The sequence below is a fragment of the Papilio polytes genome, unplaced genomic scaffold, assembly GCF_000836215.1.
Source record: "Papilio polytes unplaced genomic scaffold, Ppol_1.0 DF824135.1, whole genome shotgun sequence".
Lineage (NCBI taxonomy): Eukaryota > Metazoa > Arthropoda > Insecta > Lepidoptera > Papilionidae > Papilio > Papilio polytes.
This window is the reverse complement of record NW_013525069.1, coordinates 534,861-556,855: the sequence shown is the minus strand read 5'-3', so window position 1 is coordinate 556,855 and position 21,995 is coordinate 534,861. Positions and strand designations below refer to the sequence as shown.

The 21,995-nt window shown below is 33.2% G+C and overlaps 1 non-coding gene across 1 annotated transcript; it reads right to left on the bottom strand.

Moving 5' to 3' along the window:
- Positions 1-136: 136 nt before the first annotated feature.
- On the bottom strand, positions 137-209 carry Trnam-cau. The gene has a single exon. It is a non-coding gene; the product is annotated as a tRNA-Met (tRNA).
- Between the last annotated feature and the right edge of the window lie 21,786 nt (positions 210-21,995).

The window sequence follows — 21,995 nt, the reverse complement described above, 5'->3', positions numbered from 1 at the left end:
AATCTAGTATTTGTTTGATCACAACAAGAGATTTTTTTAGACGCAAAAAGAGTAGTATATGTTAGTAATGTATGTGCAGTAATTATTTAAAAAAATCCGACCGCTGTTGCGAAGTTAGCAAATTTAAGAAAAAAAATGCCCCGGGTGAGGATCGAACTCACGACCTTAAGATTATGAGACTTACGCGCTGCCTACTGCGCTACCGAGGCTTGCATAATTATGCAATAATTATCTAATGTGAACAGTCTACCTGCTTTAAAACATATTTTAAATATTTCTAATTTGAAATCAGATAATATAGGTAAGCAAATAATATTACTGCTTTGTTAAAATCTAAAATAGACTGCAGTGCAACGAAAAAATATCTTGTGATTTAGAAAGTAATAAAAACCAAAAACTGAATCAATCAATATAGTTACAAAGTTATCTTATATATTTGTGAATGAAATGTAAAAATACACATTTTTATAACTGAAGCCTTATTTGTACAACTTAAAGCCGTTAACTCTTAAAGCGCCTGCGAAACTTTTCGAGCAAACTTTTCAAATCGACGTCTAAAATGTCATTAGGTACGCATAAATCCTCCCAGGAGTGATAAATTTTACCTCGTTTTTGGGCTTGTTTTAACCCTTCCGTTGCTTTGAATATTTAAAAAGTCGTTGGCAACATTTTAATTGGGCAATCCTGCAAGGATTAAATTATCAAGACACCTAGTTAAGGCACCTTTACAAAGTTAATGAATTCGACATGAATTAACCGCGAGTTGTTAGCTCTGCATAATCCGAAACTCAGAGTTTAACGTTACAGGTTTCTCTTTCAATATTTTTGGGTATCTTCCATTGAAAAACTTTTGGATTCGTGTTGTTTAGTCTTAAGTTTTATTAATTGAATAATTTTTAAAATTTCAACTGGTTTAGCAAATTATGAATGTTGAAGAAAATAAAGATATTTTGTTAATAGTAGTAATCTTAACAGATGCTTAATTTATTTTAGTGGGGCTTAGTTGTATATTTTTAACCGCGAGATGGCGTTAGTGGTTCCAGATAGTAAATGTTATTATAGCGTAATTTCAAAACTATATAATAACATAAAATATTTTGTAAATACCTAAATATGGTTCTATCGGCGAATGGTTTGCTTTTAACATGGATTTTAATTCTTAACACACACTTTTAAAGCGACGGTAAAATGTTTACTCTGTACAAAGAAGGGGACAAACCCCCTTGACTTTTTAAAGACTTTTGTGTTTTAATTTTTTAAGGCAAACCTCCGGAGACCGATCCAAGATTTGAAACACGGCGAAGTTTGAAAGTTTAAGAATTTGTTAAAAGGACACTTTTACAATGGGTTACGATCGCACAAAGCTTTAAGCTTGCATAATTTTATAGACTCCCTGAAGGATTTTTTCTTAACTTCAAAGAAAAATACGTTCCTTAGCCAATGATTATTTAAAATAACTTGTTAATTAATTATAGAATATACTTCATTCATTCAATTGGTCAATATTTGATCACAATTATCTATGATGTAAGAAAATGTTTTTAACATTCATCACCTGTTTTATCCTTTCAGAAAGAAACATGCTCGCTTTTTGGAGAATTCTATGATGGTTTGGAAATGAGCACAGAAGATTCGACTATGTGGCTGTTTGTAGCCGGGAATTCCATGAAAATTGCTCCATTCGGGAATGCCAGCCATCCAGGTGGTGTAAATTAACTTGCGGTATGTCAAACTCTGGTATCTAATATAACAAACTATTGTTATACATATGCGCATAGTAATTATGTTATCTATCTAATGCTGATCGCTTTATGTCCTGTTTTTACCTATAAAATGAATACTCAAAGCTTATTTTGGTATCGCAAATATTTTAAATATTACATTGAAAAAGCTCCTACATCCTGCATATTCGCCGTGAGCATTAAAATTTATTGTCAGCGAGTGAGTTTACGCGAAAACCGGGTGATAAAATAAAATGACAGTTGTTTAGTATAGACCCGGGAATATTGTTGTGACTATGTAGAAATTGAAAGGTATGGGGCGCAAGAGACGCCTTTTATTTATGTCGCGAAATGGTTTTTGGATTGTCTCGGGTAATGCATTTGTTATAACGGATAGGTCGCTACGAGGGCGAACTTGTATAGCTAAGCGTGTATGTCTACTGCCGACACCTGTACAGTACTGAGTAACGATAGTAATGCATGCAAACATGCTTATCAACATGTGTTTAGGTAGTGATAGTCAACGGTGTAGATATTAGTGCTGTAAAACAAGCAGAAAGTTGACATAAAATATGTAGGAATTATTCAATGATGCTTCACTGTCATATCATAATTGACTATTTTGCTACGGAACAAAAGGAAAATTTTTGAGGATGAAATCAAATCTCATTATCACGTCTTCCATATACATGAGCACATTATTTTTACTCAGTTTATTGGGTAAAAGGTTGTTTCATTAGACCACATCCTCATTTAATAAAACTTACGTTTGTTATACTCGTAATAGTAACGAAAAAAAAAAACAGTTCTATTTTTTGCTATTAGGCAATGCAATTTTGAATTTCTAGTTCGTAATAACAGTGCGCATCGTAATAAAATGAACATTATCTCTCGCATTATGAATAAACAATACGTAAGTGCAGATTTTACCTTAGAACACAACATAAAGGGGTCGGTGTTTGGTTTACGTCCGCGGGATTGGGCCGCTCGAGCCTCGCTATAAACTCGGACAGGATTACTTTTATATCTCGTAACAAATAATAGCGCATAAAACTTGTGTGAAAAACACTAGTTACAGACGCACAGATGAACAGGGCGGTGATACAGACTGCAAATAAATAAATAAGAAGTAAAAATGTAAAAATCCTAATCTGTAAATTACAGCAATGAACCTTGTCATGTTTCGTACATAGATACATACATGAAATTACGGCATATACGGCAAGCGATTCACTTGTTTCAAATACAATTGTTAATTTTTTAGAACAAAAATGACAAAATAGGACACGTTACAGCAATAAATGAAATGTTTAAATTCCTATTGAACTTTGATATTTTTACAAAAAATGAAAGCAAATTTTTCATAAAGTGTTTTTTGCTTACCATCCTTCCGTAATTCCTAATTCTATGTGCACAATAAGGGTGAGATAGCTCTTGTAAAAATGTCAGGTTACAGATTTATATTGTACTGTATACACAATAATAAAGTATTATATATAAATATCTTTATTTTTACAAATACTTTTTATGTATGCATTGTTTTTCGTACACGTCATGTAAAAAAGTCGATTCTTATATTTTTACACCAAATACAAAGTAAAATGTTTTATTACCAATTTTAGTATTATAACAGAGGCAAACGAAGAAGTAATGTAACTAAAGTTTAACCAAACATTATTGATTTTCAATTAATTGTAATAGTTTTTATCGAACTGAAGTTTAGATTGATGAATGTTTGTTAAAGTTGGCTTAACTGTTGAACGGATGTTTTTTTAATCCTACGCAGACGAAGTCGCGGGCGAAAGATACTAAACTATATTAATAACGTTAGGCTAATAACAATTGCGAGTGTCCCCCGGTTCATCTCACGTTTCGTAAACGACGTAACAAAGACTTTACGCCTCATTCAACATTTAAGAATTAATCGCGGTCTACGGCGTAGCGGCGGCTACGTATAAAAGCTACCGTATCGTTCATCGTAAAAACTTCCTTCGCCGTAAACTATGAAAATTAAATCAAGATCAGATTGTCTGAACAATATAACGATACTTTATACTTTATGTGAGATAACATAAAGATGATTCCAAAATGGGGTAGGTAGGTAGGATATATTTTGCGTTACGTAGGAAAGTAAGACAACGTGCGATAATACATTTAGAAATAGGCATTTTTTTGTTAATTTGAACAACAATAATAATAGAAGTGTGAACTGAGTTTTGGCCAAATTAAATGTTTTCAATTTAGAGTTATTTTTCAGTTCTTGAATTATTGTTTTTCTCTGTGTAACAAATGATAATTTCCTTGCGACTTGCATATGAGAGAAATTGAGATTATCATCCTTCAAAACAAGGGTCACAGCAGTGGCGGATGTCATCTGAAATATAATATATTGCCTCGGCCGGAACCGGGCTCTTCCCTAAGGAGACCCTGTTAATTACCAAGTACAAGTCTCGCTAGGGGACGACCTTCACTGTTTTGTTTGTCTTAATATTATAATATTTTTATTTTCAATATTACATTTTTAAACTGTGCACATTTTTATATGCACAGTGCATTAATTACCTGTCACTGGAATTCGCAAAAATAGCGTAGCAAGCGCATTGCCTACTTTAATTAACAGAGAAATAATCACATAGTTGCAGTTTCTAATCAATAAACGAATTGTTTGGTTCCACTAAAGAACGTCAATTGCGTTTTGAATTCCGTTCTCGGAGATGCTAATTTGTCACCAAGAATGATTTTTTGTGTAGGCTTAATACGAAAAATGAATATTATAAAAATGTTTAAATAACCATTATGCTAAAATTAGTGTTTTTATCGAAGCGAAGAAATAATAGTTAGAATTTTATCAATAAAAATGTAAGAAAATTATTCAGCACAGAGTTTTTCAGTAATTCGCAAGAAAACTCTGTGTCCCAGTAGTATTGTAAATTTAATTACTATTTTTGTTCTTTCCCGTTTGCCTTCGACTTTAGAAAGATGTTGTTCTACGACATTTGTTCTACGGTAGCTACGCCACGGGGGATATTTCACGTCGTTCCGGCTACAAAATTAAATTTAAATCCCCTCACATTTTTACCGCCCTCCAAATTATACTTTGCAATAAGAAATTCACTTTGGACCTATGAATTATTTAATAACAAAGCATCAAAATTTCCTCAATTAAATATGTGATGTGGAAATACAAGATTTTTTATTATGATACAGTAATGCTTGACCACATGGTAACTATTTCATATGGCGATTTTTTGCATATCAAGGAAATAGCGCTTGATAACAATAATTATATCTTGTCTCTGTATGCACTGAAGATACATGTATACAAATTGTTTCTGTGACGATAGGGTTTTTTTTTAAGAGGATGATAATGACGATAATTTTTAGTAAATGTTTTGATATTCGAAATCCACGACGACGTTCAGTTAATTAATATAACACTATGCAGTACTGTCATAAACAAATTATTACAAATATTTGATTATTTCGCTTTCAATATTAAGTTTCATCACAAAATTTAAAGACGGACAATTTCGTGATAAAATCATGAAATCCACAAGATTTTTATGCAAAATTTTTCCGTCAAAAGCTAACAATGTCCCGTGGCTAAAGTTGAATTCCGTGCTTACGGGGCCATAACCGAAAAAAGGTAAGCATCGGAGGCCACAAGGGGACAGCTTCGAGGCACTTGTCAAAGCTCGTAATATTTTATTAGATAACCAAATAAACCTTGAGAGTTTCAAATTTTCTCTAAGACGGTTTTCTACGCCTTACTTTTTAAGAGTACCTAAGCTTTGTGCCATTTGTTTTATTTTCTTAAAAAAAAGTCAGTAAATGTAGTGAGCTGTAAAATACAATTACAGTGATTTTAACGACTTTTAATTTCAATACAATTTACTATTTAAGCTTCAATATATTTATTATTAATGTAAATATTTGCAAAATTACGTTCAATACATGCTCTAAAATATAAATTGGCAGTTTCAAAGACCATAATAATTTCGTACCAAAATCTGGCCCATAAAGTTGGCGCTACACAGCTCCATATACAACGAATAACTCACGCTATTAATATTCATAATACAATTTAACGCTGCGAGGTTAATTTCACCTAAATATGTAAATTATCATGAGCCGACCACCGTTAATTCAGAGATGTCAGTTTGTAAATATTTCCATCTCCTTTACACTGGTTAGATTATATTTGAAAATGAAAGGGAGAGGTAGAACATGTGTATTATGAATAAGGTGGTAGGGAAAATTTTAACGGCGCCTATGAGGGTTGTGAACGGTGAAATAACTTTCAAATATTGTCGCTAGGTGGACGAAAAGTTTTGCTCCTGAGGGAGACTGTTTGCCGGCTCGTCCGCGTCTCTCCGTGTTTATAAATGAAACGCATATCATTTTAAAACGTACTCCGGTACTCGTCTACAAACATGCTTATACCGTGTTTGAAAAGTTCCCTCCGTAATGTCCTCTACTGAAAGTTTCTAATGTATGTTATGATAAATATAAATAAAATTGTCGTTAGGGTAAAATTATAGGATCAGTTTGCTCCGGATATTTTCGAATGTGTTGCTTTTATTAAATCTCAAGAACAGTAATCTAACTAATATCATAAATGCGAAGGTTTAGATGGATGGATGGATGTTTGTGTAAGTTTGTAGCCTAAAACGCTGGACGGATCTCTGTGAAATTTGGCATAGACTTTGACGATAGTCTGGAAGAACACACTGTTGTTGTTTTTACTTCCACGCGGACGGAGTCGCGAGATCAAACTTGTTTCAACATAATCGCAATTTGAATCTAAAATGAATGTAATCTGTACTAATTTTAAAAAGAGGAAAGATTTGTGTTTTTGTACACATCGAACTGGTTTGGTTTTAAAAGGTAATTCTCCGTTAGATAGAAACTTTTTTTTTAATAATATTAGCTATATTTTTAAATTTCACGCAGACGAAGACACGAGCAACAGCTAGTATTAGAATAAAGCGTAATTAATTTTAAAATTGTTCAATCCCATTGAAACGAAGTTAATCCAGTAAATTGCGAATCGCGGGGCCATAAAACGTAATTAAAAATCCGATGCGAAAAAAAATGGTAGCGGAAAAAAAGAAGCGCGAGGCGTCCGCGTCATCAATCTGAGGTATTATTTCATTTGTGTATTAAAATTCTCGTTTTGTCGGTCCGTGAATTATTTCTCAACGCGTTAATTACTCGCGCCTCGTGGAGTACCCCAGCGATTTAGGAAATGACAAAGAGTTTTAGGAACAGACGCGATATTCGTTTTATCTTTTTTAATTTTTAAAAATATAAAACTCTCAAAGTAAAAATTAAAAGTGTGATAAACCTTTAAATTAACTTCGAGTGATTATTTTTGGGAACCCACAGACTCAAGTTTAATGATTTTAAATCATTAACATTATTAAAATGTAAAATTAAACTAAAACCACTTAAATTGTACTAAAAAAAACTACGTAACCGTAGCAATAAAATTATTACACACTATGGTAACTTAATCTTTGAATGCGAACAACTCTGTAAATGTAAAAATCGTCAGATCGTTTATTGACCCAACTGTGCTGATAATGCGGTCGACAATTTCAGTTCATTTTCACCATTGATATTTTACAAAACATCATCTATTGAACGCAGGAATCTTTAGTTAAAGAACTTGTATTTTTTTTTAATAAATGTTTTCTCGTTTAGAGTCACCAATTTACCTAGCCAGTTTTTCATCCAGAAATTGAAGTAGTATATAATGTAGTAAAATATGTCAGACTAAATCGGAAAGACTAACCCTAAGTGATGAATATTTCATGCAACAATCGTTGCGTAATTGGTGTGACCAGCTTTGGCTATTTTAGAGCTTACCGAAAACCGGGGGAGACTGAAATTATGTAATGGACATATACAATTAAACTACTAATTAGATTAGGTTTATCATCATTATTTTAGGCTACACCTAATATGACGATTAACATGTAACGTGAATACGGACCGCGGTTTTAAAATCATCCTTAATTCTGAAGCAACGATGGTTTAGATAAAGTATACAATTAAGGTGAGTTCACATTTGTAACAATTAGAGGAACGTGTAAGGAGGTGTGAATACGTCGTAAGCACGTGGTTAACCTGCCGAGTGATTAGGCCTACGTGACATCCATTCATAATGCTCTCCTATATGAAATTTAGTTCAATCTTTTACTTGAAACTGAATTATTATTTACATGAAATGAATATTAAATTGTAATTGATAAAATAAATGATAATTGTGTTAATAAATAAATATTAATAGTTACTTTGTTTTAGCTTTCATCGCGGACGTAAAAAGTTCCCAACACTACAATACATTAAAATACAAACATTATTATTGGCTACACATTTAAGTGTGATAATTTTATGTATTTCAGTCAAACTATTTTAACAGTACCACATGTAAACAGGCGTATGATCGAGTTAAAGCTAGTTATGCACTGTCGCACGTCCAATTAAACGCGTCAAGCGTGAACCGGTCGCGCGTGACGTGGATTAGACGCATACGTGACGGTTGACTCCGTGTGTACCAAGCTTACTGAATTCTACTAATGAACTTGAATTGATATATATTATTAGGAACAAATTATTGTGACTGGTTTTCATAATCAGTTTTTTTTTTAAATTAATCCACCTGTTTGAGTTTGTAAATAAGGTATCCTAGTATGTTTCATTTTAAGAAAACAAAAGCAATCATTTTATGGTACATCATTTCGTAATGAAAGTTTCATTTTCACCGGTGAATTGGCGCTAATCCTTCTACAGAAGCTAAACACAGCTACACCACGGTATCGCCTCGTCTCGGCCAATTCCCAGCCGTCGTAACGTCTAATTCCCGTCGACTTACACACATCAGCGTTTTCGATATCCTTCCCTACACCCTTTATGCAAAGACTAAGCTAACGACAGAGAGTTTTCAGAATATTCTGTCACTGTTAAGTGACGATAAGCTTTCAAGACTGATATAAAATTATCCCGAAGAACACTATTCCGTACTTTTAGAAAGCATATAAAACTCAAAGAGTGAAATAAATAGAAAAATACCATTTACTGTTAAATCAACTGCATAATATTAGTCATTTACAAAGAACAAAACAAACATTAAAAGGAATGCATAATTCAATTCATATTATTCCACGACGTAAGTCGAAGTTTTATTTTTTTATTATCAAAACATTAATACAAGAAAACCTCTGGTTGTGTACTCATCTACGACTATCTCCTTTTTCCATTTACACGTAACCGCACAAATATTGCAAACTAAACGGGGGCCAGCACTATTTACAATTTGGCCGGCGTCAGGGCGCATTCGGTCCGTCGTTATGTTGCCGATGTTTATATTGCCAGCGCCATCGCCGCGTTTATTGCCTCCTCGCACGACTCGCTGTTAATGCGAGAATTACATTTTGAATTTCTACATCTCTCTGTAGAAAAGATTCTGGCTAATTCATTTTTTTTGTCAAAGTTGAGATTAATTTATTGGTAATCAATCGTCATATTGTTACTCTTGTTTTTTTATAAAAGAAAAACATTATGAAAGACCACACGTAGCGTAACGTAGCAGTAGTATTTAAGCGTAGCAGTAGCGTAGCACTGTAAATATAAAGTACCAGTAATCGATATATCTAAAATTGATTAGCCATTTCAATAGATTGTTTATCTAACATAGTTTTTAATTTTTATAATTAGAATAAGAGATGTATGAGACAATTAATTTTGTCTGAGGATAGTAAATACAAACACGAACACTATAAGCACTAAGATTGTATTATCAATGTCCTAAGTCTAGAAATTCATGCAAATACGTTAAGCGACATATTCCAGTGTTTGTAGCGGTTGCGTCGCTAGACAGGGCCGGGAGTTCACGCTCCATTATCTGAGCCAGACGATGTCTGCCACTTAGGAGATACTATTGCACACTAACGTCTCGCATTACCACCTTCTAATGTTTAACTGCGGGTAAATCGACTATGTTTAATTTAAAGGCATTTAACGAAACATGTTGTGAAGAAATAAATTGACTGGAAACTAAGATAATGAAAGCTAAAGCAATGATTTAATTTAATAGAATTGGCTCAAGATTAATAATTTATGTACAATTAAGTCGATTAGATTTGTAGTAAAGTTTATGAAATTTTTGTTATGTCTCCAAGGACAATACAAAATAGTTATAATTATGAAGGAATATAAATGAAATCGATAATTAATTAATTAGGGGTAGACAGGCGCGGCCGCGCGCCGTGGCACCCGTAACTAGCGAGCAACAGTCGATTTCCCAGGAGGTCTACGTTCAACGTTACCGTCATAGATTAAGCACAAACGTTTGCACAGACGCGAAAGATGGATTAAAATGTATTCATAATTTTATCAACAGATTAGGCAATATTTAAAAAAAAACTCACATTTATGTTTTTATGTCAAAACACAACTAAAAAATAAGTTTACGCGTTAGTATTACAGTTCAATTTATAAGTTATCAATGATTAGGTAGATAATAAAAACAAATCTGGTTTTGGTTTAAGTTAAAGAGATTAACTATGTATTTGATTATACGCGGTTCAGTCAAATTTCTAGTAAAGCAATATAATGTACACAAGAACATGCTAAGGATGGCATCAACGTACTAAAATTAAAATGAGACTATGCCTGGTGACCCTTCTGTAATGTTTCATCTATGTGAGCAGTAGCAGGCCGCTCCCGGCGCGTTATTTCGCCTATTAAGGCACCTGTCATGTGAGTTTACAATAAGTAAATAAGGACGCGACGGTTCTGGGACCACTGTTATTGCCGCACTATTGGCGACAATAGGGGCCCTTTGTGTACATGAAAAATTAGCTCGATCGCTATTACCAAGGCGAAATCGGATGGCTTTCGGAATATTGGTAGGGGACGAAGCTATGGGTTTTTTTTAACATTTTTCAGTAATATTTTGTCTGTGAAAATTTTAATAGTTTAATAAATAGCGTAATATTCATTCTTTAGTACATGTCATGAGATGGCAATGGAGCAAAAAACCACCTAAATTCGCCGAAATAGAGAAGCGACCACTACCTAAAGACATTCGGAATTGCAGATGCGTTGCCTACTGAGGAGGGGACACACTGAAAGAGATTATTCATCTTCCTATGGCTTCCTTTCTCCGTCGAATTGGCTATGATAAAAATATTTTCCTGGAGCAAATGAAATAAATCTTGATCAGAGGTCATTTCAATAAAATATATCCGTTTACCTTTACGTGGGTATAAAAGATGAAATAAAAACAATAAGCCGGCGCGGCGAGTCCCCGCGGACACATTCTCACCCCAATAATACTTTTTATCATATTTATTGACTGATAAATGGAAAAATGTTTCAAGTGCATTTGTATGTTGGTTTCTAACTGTATAATGTTTACAGCAGATTTATTTCGAATCCATTATGCCGAGTGGAATTTAAAGGTTGGGTTCTGATTTGTAAATTTAGACTATTGTTCGAAAAGAAGCTAACTAACGAGAAAAGAATAAAGATATCAGTAAATACTTATAAAATAGTTACTCGAGATCTACTTAAGATTAGAAAAAAAATTAAGCCGTTTTAAAAGTGACTTTTAACTAACTATGTATTTAGAAATAAAAGCCTGAAAAATAGTGGTTGACAAAATTGTTTTACGTGATGACATCGAAGCGAAGTAAATCGATTCATGTCAAAGGAAGTAACGAAAACATATTCTATTTATAAAAGCAGGTGCCTTTGAACACAAAGCACTACTGTTAATCCCAAGCGGCATTAGCAGATAACATATATCGTATGCGTATCGGGTAAAAGCGCGGGGAATTCAGATTTCCATCGTAAGCCACCGCCGCGACTCGAATTTCAAAGGGTTTTTTGTTCGTGACATCTCGACCTAGAATAGGGTAAAACAAGTTTGACTATACTTTAGTTCCAACTGGCAAAAACGTGCAAAAACACATTATTATATCCATTTTATCATAGAAAATAGTGATTTTATCTTTTTATGCTAGTATTTGGCCAGTGGTAATCGACAGTTTTACTTATCTGTATGCTCTTATTTCTCTTAAATAAAATTGACATGTAATTGTTATCTGTTTAGTAACAAAAAAAAAGGTTATATGATATTCCATCCTATTTTTGGTGCAAATATAAAATAAGTTGAACATTTTAACATATGTATCATGTTTCTCTAAATTAAATTAATAAAGATCTTTAGTAATACTTCTTTTTATAATTGAATAGGACGCGAGTCGGTAATAAAACTGTAATTAAAAATTAACTATTTTATAGTATACGCGCCTCTAAGGGTGCATATTAAGTAGACAGATACGGTGCGCATTTGTTTACTAAACTAAGAATAAACTATTGAATTTATAACGCATACCGTCCCAGTATTTAAGGCAGGGTAAACAAGGTAGTAATTAACAAAACTCAGAAATAAAACAGCTACAGCTGGCTAACAAGCTTAAGCCATATAAACAAATAAGACAAATAAGCTGGAGGATATTCGATTAGTTTCATTCGCTTACTCATCTTCATAATAACCAATCTTAATACCTACTAATACAATAAATGCGAAAGCTTAGATGAATGCTTGTTATTGGACAGAGTTTGCCGCCTAAACGGCTGAACGGATCTCGATTAAATTTGGCACCTACACTCTTTTTTTTTAACGCAGAAAATTATATAAATAATTAAAATTTTGACAATTGTATATTAAACAAGCAGCCGCCTTGAAATCACGATTTCAGCAAATTTTATTGCATCTAAATAAACTACGATAATCAATACCATTATTATGTCATAGCTTAATTTCTTTCTTGCGCAATATTGCCGAAAATTGTAATTATAAAAGAATAGACCGATAACAACCAACCCAAATTGATTAACATAACCCTTTACGCACGCTTCTACGAAAAAATATAACCGGTCGCCTTTTAATTTAGTAAATTTGCTAATTAAAGCCACTTACTCGACATCCATTAGTTAAACTCCGACTATCATAAGGTCCGGTGTGCATTATAATGAGTTATTACAACATCATTTATTATTCTGTCATTACGGTGACACGGTCGCGTGTCGCCGTGTCATAAGTTAGTGGCATCGAGTCGAGTGTAGTTAATTTCATTGGTCATAGTGACAAAAATTCTGTTTACTTTACCGCTGATGTTTAAATGACGGAGTAATATCACATTTAGAAAATAGGGATGTTTAAAATATCGATAATTTTATAAAATCAAATTTAATCAATAAAATATTATGCAGAAATTCGCACAAATTGCCATACGATTTCTAAAACAAAATTCAATGAACTACAATTACATTTCTTAAAAACGGAATTCTTTTTTATTTATTTGATCGTATGAATGGGCGTCTTCTTCCGACTTGCCATGAAAAAAAAAAATAAAAGTTTATTTTTCTAGAATCATAATTTAACATGCTAATGATAAAAGTGTGATACAAACAACTCCAAAAAACTATACGGTCATCCCTAAAATGTCTGCTTACTATGATAATTACTTGTATTTAGTTTAGTTATGTTTATTAGCTTTAGAGTGGTTCCTGCTGCGTCCACGTGTCCAGATTGTTAGATTGCATATCATTAGAGTATAAAATTAATTAGATTGAATTAAAAATATTTGTATTAGGAAATAAATATTTGTAACAGGAACTAAAATTCAAGTAAACAGTGATAGATATCGACAGCGTTATAAATATCTTTTTACAGAAAGCTTTACTTCTAACACCGTAAAATTACCTATTCTACGAAAATTTAACGTATCCATCGTTGAATTCTATGCAACAGAAATGTTTTGCGTTCACGTAGTTGTATGATGGCGCAGTAATGTCAATAGAGGTCTCGACCGTCGTAAAACAAATGAAAAACGAGTGGGCCCATGAAATCGGACGAGTCATCAATTACCACGGCTTATTGGTATTGGCCGACGCGGGCTGTGGTTATCTATGCCCGCACCAAACTGCAGTATATTATTGTTATATTTTTGCACTTTAATATATTTCTTCCCGGCATTTTTTTTTAAATTACTTAACAAATTGATATTGTAAATTGTATTTTTTTAAGATTGGTTACTTTACAACGCGTCTAATTTTAGTGTTTGTGACTTCTTTTCTTACCTTATCAGATTTAACCCGTAACAACGTTTTTGCCACAGTGCACTAAATAAACCTTTTGTAGCTTTTCTTTCTCAAAACAAAACACGCCTAAGCAAAGGTTTCCATCTTCCATAAAAATGCAAATATTTACAGAACTAAACAGAGGTCGGAATTCGCTGGAGGCGAGACAACACCTGCATTACCATAACAAGACGTAAAATTTGAATGTCGGCAAATCGAATAACCAGACCGCGGCCACCGGAATTAAGTTACCAGCTTTTTGCAAGAAAAGACGGGCACGTTAACATATGAATATGACAAATTGTCCGGCGGCGGTCGCCCGAACCGTCCGGCAGAGTTTTACGGCACTCCAGGGACACAGAGGGGAGGAACTTGAAAAATTTTCATTCCGGCCCACTAGTAGGAAAAGAAAAACGGTCAGGTCACTCGTCAAAACTGTAACAATTTCTCAGAAACAATAATAGTATAAGTCCGCCCCCCTTGCTCTTGACCAGTGAAAAAGCTATTATGGGTCCTGTCAATGTTATTTATTCGAACGCGGCATGTTGAGAATTTTTATTTCATCAAGGGATTTCAAGTTTTATTGGTTTTGGCGCGCTGTCGGAGTTTTTGGTTTCAACATTTTTTTCAATTTAGAGTATACTTCGACTCAGTATGTGTCATATGAGAAATTAAAAAATCCAGATAATTCTTCAATTCAGTAGCCATTCTAGTAAAAAATAAAAGCGATTTACGACATTTGGTCTTTATTATTTTCTGAAGATTATTATTGCAAATATAAACATTAATTTTAGGTTAAAACAAGTTGCGAACGCAACTAGTTCTCACGTACAACCGTATATAACTTGTAATGAAAATACTGATTTGTGAGTTTGTGGCGACAGAGTAATTCCCAAATGGAATCAGGAAGAGTGCAGACTCCGCCGTGGACCGAATTGCAAATACGCATACGTTGTCGGTTTTATTCTAACCCGGCTTCGAATCGGTATGTCAGGCCTTAGACGTGATCGTTCAACCGATTACTGTAAGATATGTATGGAAAGTTAATCACATATGAGTTTTCTAGTCCGATAATTTTGGCATCTAATATGACAAGACATGAGAATACGTTCAATAAATCATGCATCAAGATTATTAAACTACTAACTAGAAGACAAGTTGTAAGCGCTTTGTCCTGATTATGACCCTAAGTTCCTTGTAAGAATACTGCGTAGATTTTCAAAAGAAAAGTGAAAAACTAGTCTACGATATTAATTATATCAAGAAGTCTAAAGAGAAGAAAATGTTGTCTACTTGCAGTTAAGAATACTCTTTTATCGTATCTTTTAAGTACATCACTAATCTAAATATATTATTTCAAACGTATTTATTTAAAACAAGCAAGGTTCTTCACCACGACAGTTGATATCGACATCAAAATTAGCATACGCCGCGCGGCGACAATTCTAGCCGGGCCCAAGTACAATAAAGCAATTATAACCGTCATATTTCAGTCGGGTAGCTCCCTATTTACATTTATATTGGAAGGTGAGGCGATCTGGTGGTCGCATTCGTCCAATACGACCTCGGATTGCTTGTTAACATTTTAGATTACTTATTATTGATAGGTTTTATGCGGAAACTGTTAGGATTATGGACCTTTTATAATTTTATTTTAAACATTTATACATTCCTATCATTCATATCTGTGATTTCAACTAAATTAATTACTGATGAAACGAATAAAGTAGCAAAAACTGTCAAATGATTAGTTTCTTGCTTCCATTTCAGGAATGGCCGAACTTTGTTGAATTTTTTAAGGTTTTGGACAAAGACAAAACGTTGTACAAGTAAACACATTAAATAAACTCCATCTAGTGGCAGATAGCCGCTCATAAATATTCACAAGTTGCCGGAGACGGCTCATTTAGGACAAGCTGCCCCTCTTTTTTGCATTATTGGCTTAATCCACGAGGGGGTTGTTCGGATCAAGTTATTACAACAAGTAGTTGATCGATACCGACGTTAATGGACCTCTTTTGTTTATTAATTACCAAAAATAATGGAGAAAAACACTTTCATTTTTAGGTGAGAAATTAAATTTTCATGTCAATTCTTATTTAAAAAATATTATACTGATAAAAATGTGGTATCATCACAAAATTATCTATTTCTCAAATTTCTACCAATTTAACGTTACTTTTCACCACTAAACGTGTCTCTAATACTCTACACGGAACAATATACGTTCTAAATACGTATTGGGAATTGATCAGGAGTTAAGTCACGATTGTTGTAGCGTCCGGGATCATTCCTGCGGGATTCATTACCGGAGAACGTTGGACTGATTGTCGGAACCGACGCTGGAACTCTGTGCTGCCATTGATGTGTGTAACATAACATTTTGAACAAAACTTCCTACGAACATTAATTTTCTTCTATTCAAAATTATGCATCCTTTGCTTTAAGTCGCGACTATAGTAGAAGACTGCACAATTTCGTTGGTTAAAATTGTTAAAATCAGACAACATAGTTTTGTCTACTTTTTAGGCAACTCCGTTTTAACTGTTAGGTTCTATTCGCAATATAAGTATAGACACATATTTAATATACAAGCTGGCATTGCTGCTACAAATTAGTTAGTAATTCAGCTTCATACAAACATATGTCGGGAATTATAATCGAATGAGTACGATTGGAATCGAATCTAATATATACTAAGCCAAACAATTACCTTCTTCCAAGTCAAGCAGAAAGTTTAACAACATTTTAGATTAGTTGGCGTTGAAACAGTTGTGCGTAAACACTTGTAACTTCAATTATATGAAAAATATAGCAATGCAGTTATTGTCACTTATAATAACTTATATAATCAGCTCTCCTTTGTTATTGCGAATAATGATTGCTATAGCGGAGGCGGAGGGGCGCGCGGCTCGCGAGACATAATTTATTCAGCGCAGCGGGTGATTCTTGCTCAGTACAAATTGCATAACATGTGGTCCGCTCCTGTTTACGTAATCGATAGGCTTGGAGCTTTTGGATTTATTTTGTAAATATCTCTTTAGGGATTAAATATTAATTTTTCTTTTTAATATTTAATGACGTAAGATGCTATAATTTTGTTTAGGATGTTGCGTTGTACTTTGAAAAGGTGGCAATATCCAAATAATTAGTATAAACAATATTTACGAATTCATTTGTAAATCAAAGTAGGGATATTCATTTCAACTTTCTATTTTCATTTCAATATCTAGTTTTATGATCATGAATGGTAATAGAGAAAACGCACAAACTTTTTTAAACAAAAACAAAGTTACTAAGAAACAGATTTTCACAATATACTCGTACGTAGGACGTTGGAAAATCAATATATTACATTTTTAAGCTGTACCATATAATCTTTAATCCGAAGTATCTTTGGGAAACAAGAAGATAAAAAGATTATACGTAATGTTTTCGTTGTTAAATTGCAAAAAAAATAATCTATGCTATTTGATCTCGCCACCATACATCACCGAGAGAAGCTAATGCAAAACGATATAAGCGTATAATGGAATTTATCGAAATCGAAGGGGTGTGTCGTTGCATCATCTTCCCCTAATTTGGTTTTTATTTTATTTCAACCCCATGTAAGGGCAGTGCGTGGAATTAGTCTTACCATATGCGCCCGTACTTGTGTTACACTTGGGCCTTGACTGTTCATTTTGGGAGTGTACGTGAAAGCGGCAAGAACAGCTAACAAATTCAATCTGGCCTACATAATAATGAAGTTAGCAAGACAGAGATCATATTATAAATTGTCTAAATTTATTATACATTGCATTTTAGATAAATTACTTGGGACTCTTATATTAGTAGAAAAAAAATTAATATTAATATACTATAATAGTAGCAATAAGCCACTTACAACTATTCTGTATATTCTGTTCTAAACGTCACTGTTTATATTTATTAATAAAGTTATATAAATATTTATACAGTAACTAGAATGTTCCAATATTGTAAAACCGACTGTAAATTTTGTCAAGTAATACCAGAGAAACGTACATCGAGCAAGGGTGTTCTGACATGACGTAATCCGAGCTAGGGACATGTGCGTGCGGTTTAAATTCTGATCTAATACCGATTACTTGCACGTACCAGCCAACAGCCACCGTCCATCAAATGATGCTATACGACGCGTTTGATGTAAGAGCCATTGAATAATCTTAATTTTTAGTGACATAAAAGCTAAAATCAATAGAACTTTCTGCATAAGTATCACGACATACTACTAAAGTAACAAAAGTTTGCAGCAAGGATAAACAAATGCGTCCGCAATAATTTAAAAATAATGGACGAAAGTTTTTATTACGACGAAACTTATGAATAAATTGGTTCTACACATTTACGAAAACAAGATGCAAGGCGTTTATTTAGTGAAGATAACAGCGTGTGTTAAAGAAATTATTCTTATCGGAACATTATTTACTTCGGAGACATCATTACAACTTTTTTTAAAGGCAAACACACGCTATCGGGCCGACTTGATCGCCGTATAGCGCATTAAGTCACGGGACGTGTTTAATCTATAATGCGCCTTATCGCAATATTTTCCATTTCCGGGGTAAAACCGGGAACGTCGGCGAGGCATCGCCAGGGGAAATAAGGAAGGCTGAGTTTCACTTTGTTGTTTTTTTTCCAGCGCCGGGGAAATTTTTCGTACTTTCCTCTTCGTTTACACTTACAGCAGTTACCGGTGTTTCCAGCCCGATTGTTACTTGCATTCCGCTCTTTTGAATTAAATATAGGCGCCGGGTAAAGGGTGAAATGTCTGGATTTGCATTTCGTTTGCAACAATGAGGCGAGATTGGAGTTGAGTCTTTCAGTTTGAGTCGTATTTAAAAAAATGTAAACATTGAATTTATGTATTCCTTGTTTGAATTTATAATTCCGGGTTTATCTGCAACGTTTGAATATTATGTAGTTACATCAAACAATGTAATATTTTTTTTGTGCTAAATAATGTAATTGTAATGCTTTCCAAAGTCGATTGAATGCTTATTTACCGAAATGCAAATTGTTAAAATATTTTAACATGGTTTTCCTTTGCGTCTTTTGAGCACTTTAAAAGTCAACTAAACGACAAATAAAAGGTAAATTCCGATGATAATTTTCCTCAATTTTCATAAATTTCCTTGCCAATATCGGCCAGGTATCGATATCAGTAATTAGTTAATGTTCTCGCTCGTCTCGGATAATTGTGACGGAGCACCAGGATCCCCTCCCCCTGACTAAGTAATATTCCCCCCACTCTCTGCTAAGATCAACTCCCGGGAATTGGCGGCGGCGAAAAACTCAACCAAAATATTAATGCACAGGTTCTATGATAAGTATTGACTCGCAATGTATACTTACACTACAACGTCTTGATACTTTAATAAAATTCCCGATTTAATATGTACCCTATTTAAAAATTATAGACGTATAAATAATGAAAACAGTGTTATATGTGGTATGTACTAATATCATAGAAGGAAATTGTTTTATTGTTTAATGTACATGAAAGCCATATCTGAATTTAATTGTCAAAAATATATCTACAGATTTTTTTGTGAAAGTAACGCGGTATATTTTGGTCACACATAACATACACACATTAAAAAGTCATTGCAATTTATTTAGTTGTTTTACTCGTACATTGAAATGTTAAATTTCGTTATTTTCGCGCTAGTGCGATTAAAGATGCGGAGATATAAGGGGACAATAATTTTAAATGAAATATATAGTATCAAGATTGATTAATCCATGAGTTAGAAGGTGCGCTTCAATAGTCGCACCGGCGGATTAATCAGGAATTGTTTCATTCGCACTTTGCGGTGAAAAATTGTCGCCATCAGCAAACTCGGCGTCTCCTTTGTTATAACACGATGATGCATCGCTCCCTCACTTTCTAATATTTTTCATTTTAATTTTCTACTTCTGTAAAGTAATTGTTTAACATTTCTATGACTAACTTCCTGTAGCATATTATGCATTAGGAAATAATTAAAAAACCAACGCAATGATTTGTTCCCTCTCACATTTTGATTCCTACAAGTAATGTGTGATGTAAGTTTTGGGAAATATTTATTTCGGTTAAAAAATGTAGAATTACATTAAAAATACTTGGATTTGAAAATTGACTTTGTTTTTGTCTTGTTTTTCAACATACATGAAAGCGTATTAACGTAACTGATATTGTACGCCTATACATAATATACAAATTGTCGTTTTATACGTATCTTGGATGGTGTCGGATACTTTTTGCCATAATAAGTTCAGGTTTCACTCGACGCGCCGTGATTGGCTCAACTCCCGGGGGGCCAAACTTCGTCAGCAAATGAACTGTGAGCTAACACCATAATAATTTATAAGACATACACTGTTATTTATTATAGACGCTGTATTCCGCAAAAACTTGTATGAAAGTTCGCAATGAACATTTATTTTAACAATATTTTGAGTGTGAAGTAATTAGATAATTGCTAACACGTAATTTTGCCTCAAGCTGTTGTGGCATTCGAAAAATTATTTCTGTTAATTTACTTATAATATTTATTAGTCTCAGGACTATCTTATGAAGGTAAAATAAATTAAATATTAAGTTTTTCGAATGAAATTCTTCATTAAATTGTATTAGAAATCGTTTAATGTAAACGAAACAAATTTTCTATTGTTTAAAGTCTGTATTCGGTATCAATATAGTGAGCTGGTTATAAGGATGATGATTCGGTATCGATTGTTCTATGATGTATATTGACTTTGTGTGTTCTCTGTCCACTTACCTTTCTTTCCCTTTGATTCACACCATGTTTGTGTCACTATCTTACTATAAAATTATAAATGTGAAAGTTTAAATGGATGGATGGATGTTTGTTAGAGTTTGTAACCTATACGGCTGAAAGGATTTCAATGAAATTTAGCATAGATGTAGAAGATTGTCTGGAAGAACGCATAGGCTATTCACTTTTGTTTCTTTCAATTCCATGCAGACGGAGTCGCGGACGAAAGCTAGTAGTTTATAAAATCTTCCTCAATCAATCAAATCATTCGTATAATATCTTGCTTATTTTGACTGAAAACCCAACCCAATTGTTATAGATAATGTTTTAATGCAAAATGAATGTAAAAGAAAACAAGAATAGAATGTATCCGTCTCTTGGCTGTACGCTACAGAAATAAATAACTGTAGCAAGGAACAGTCGGTGTGAAGAAGATATATTGTGTGGCGAGGGAATACAACTCCGGTACCGGAGGTCGTTCCCGTTAGTATAAATGTAAGTAAATTTGAATAAAACATACGCAGCTTTAGCAAACCTTCTCGAGTCTTTTTGTACAAAAAACAAATGCTACTTTACTTTTATTATTCTTAGCTGCGATTTTTAGCTACATACATTGTGGCGATCAAATTAAAGCATTTACAACTTTGTAAATTAACACATATTTTACTGGCCTGCTGTAATGAGGACTGAAAACCTCATGTTAAATCTACTACAAAATATTTATTTTAATGAGAATATTACCTATATAATTATCTAAGATTTGCTTAATAACTTTGAATATTTACCTATATAATTATCTAAGATTTGCTTAATAACTTTGAATTAGTTATTCATTAATTTTTTTTTATTTCATAACTTATCAAAATTGACTTCGTAATTCAAATTAAATAATTTGTAATTAACATTGACGTAATTTATAAAATGAAAATCCGTGACAGCAACCCATACAATAACGTATAAAGATATAAAGAGATCACGCACTGTACTTTATAAGCAAATTGTGTACTGATAGCATAAAAGTCTAGTTTTTGTAATATCAACAGCAGTAAGAACTTATCAACATTGTATTTGACAGTCTAATGGTTAAGCAATGTACATTATTAGTTTGTAATATAAAGTTATGTCACTAGTTTTGAAATGAAATTATAAGTAAGTCTCAAAACCAAAGAAAAACGATTCTTCAATTATTTCAGAAACATCTGTAAATTGGTCACTATATTTTTAAATCATATTTGATAATCAATGTATAAAAATTTTACTAAGAATATCTTTTGCTGACCGTATCGACAAACCTAACCCGTACATTAAGTTGACAGCGTGAAATTTAAAACAG